We start from the raw sequence: 1,993 nt of genomic DNA, 5'->3' as shown, positions 1-1,993 counted from the left end.
TCATGTTGTAAAGGTCTCAAGACTCCTTGTTGATTATGTCAGACAGAATGTTTATTTAAAAATGGTGGTAATGTAAGCTATAGGCTGTGTATGTATAAAAATGGGGATTAGCCTATTCACATCCCTTATGTGAATATGTTCATCTGTGCAGAATGCATTGAAAGTTACAGATAAAAACAAGAGAAGGAGCAATTTCTGTCTCAACAGGCTAGAAGGGCAAAAGTCATTTGCTGTGTTAACTTTCTAAAGAGCTGAGGACAGAAGCTGGAGGAAGCACAGGTTGTGTTTCCAGCCTTCCTGCCAGCTCATGTGAAGATTCTGTTCTGAGGGACTGCATCATTTATTAGGTTTAAGACTTAGGAAAGAAGTTTGATGGTAGTTATAACCTTTTTGAGGTTTTCTATTCTGTTTCTTGCTAACTTGCTTATTTAGACTTCTTTTAAAATTGTTCTTGGTTCTGTCTTTAAGCATGTTTGATGACAAGTGAATTCAGGAAAGGTTCCCAAATAGGAGGAGTGTTGTGTTTGTGTCTTACAGCTGAAGGTGCCATAATACTCTTCCTCCCAAAGTCTCCACAGTCTTGCCACCTGATACGCTTTATTTGGTTTTCTTGGTGAGGTTTTGGGCACACACATGCACAGGTGCTAGTGGCTTCCCCTGATTCAGGTGATAGGGAACTTCTTTCCTAAATCATGTGACTATTTTGAAGCCTAGTGTTGCAAAACATGGATATGTAGCAAACATAGACCAGCCACCTACTGGCAAGAAGCAGAGTGAAGGCTGACTGTCTCGTGTTTCAGATTATCCCACTTTGCCTAGACAGCTGTCAGAAACTGAAACAGTTAATGGTTTATGCATTCTAGGATTGCCAAGGGCCTTTTGCAGGCTTCTGCAGGACTTTTGCATTATACCTCTGATGGCTCATCAAAGCCCATCGCCCCCCTGCCAATCTTGAAAGGTGGGAAAAACCCTTTTGACCAGGCAGGCCCCTCAGGAAAACTCAGCACAGCCCCAGGAGATGTTGGAGGCTCCTGGCATGGCCTGTGACACTAACCATGGATATAGTAACTCATAACTTCTTTGAGTGTGGGGGCTCCCCTCCTTCACCCCCAGCAGATCAAGGCCACCACTTCAACTGACAGACATGGAAGCTGCAACTACCAAGTTTCATCGCTGGACCCCCTGAGCAGTGACTATAGACATCTTTCCACTCTCAGCTTTTCTTTCCCTTACTCTCCCTTACCCTTATCCTGTCTTTCCTTTCTCTCCCTTATGCATTTTCCCCCCCAGGGGTTATCCCTATGATAGATAATATAGATGACAACACCCAAAATGCAAATATACCTGTTAAAACAAGATTGTTAAAATAAACCCTACCTATATATGTTTTCAGACACCGATTATTCAGTGTTGTTTCACTCTAATCCACCCCAAGGGAATTATTGATAAGAACCTGGGTTACCCCCCTCCCCTTTTTCTGGGGTGGGTCGTAACAACAGCCATATGAAATTTCATGTGGCAGAAGAGGGAACTGCTGATAAAAGGAAGGTGTGGAAACTTCAGATGAAGTGACAGGTTGCCTCAGTATAGCAGTTTATAGACTGTATCATCAGGAAAAACACAAAACCGAGCTGAAACCAAGGGTCTCAGTGCTTGTATGACAGGACATCCAGCCAAATGCTCAAGGCACTTGCTGATTACAGCTTGGGAAAGCACGTCTTGTCCCAGTTAAGTCCTGTTTGTTATATTCTGTGGAGATGAGATGACCTAATTTCTTTTAAGTCTGAGGTGGGACATTGATGCAAACATACTGCAAAAAGGATTCCAATTTTTATCCCAGCCCAATGTACTTCACAGGTGCAGTATGTTACATCTATGACTACACTGTATGCAGTCAGGGATATACTTTCACATTGTTATTGTTGAAATAGTGTTCTGCTTACTTTAGAGTAACAAAATACTGGTGTAGCCAGGGGATTAAGAGATTTCTAGG

Source organism: Lepidothrix coronata, unplaced genomic scaffold (genome assembly GCF_001604755.1).
Source record: "Lepidothrix coronata isolate B3197 unplaced genomic scaffold, Lepidothrix_coronata-1.0 Scaffold36, whole genome shotgun sequence".
NCBI classification, from domain to species: domain Eukaryota; kingdom Metazoa; phylum Chordata; class Aves; order Passeriformes; family Pipridae; genus Lepidothrix; species Lepidothrix coronata.
The sequence above is the reverse complement of the archived record's forward strand: the minus strand, read 5'-3'. Positions refer to the sequence as shown.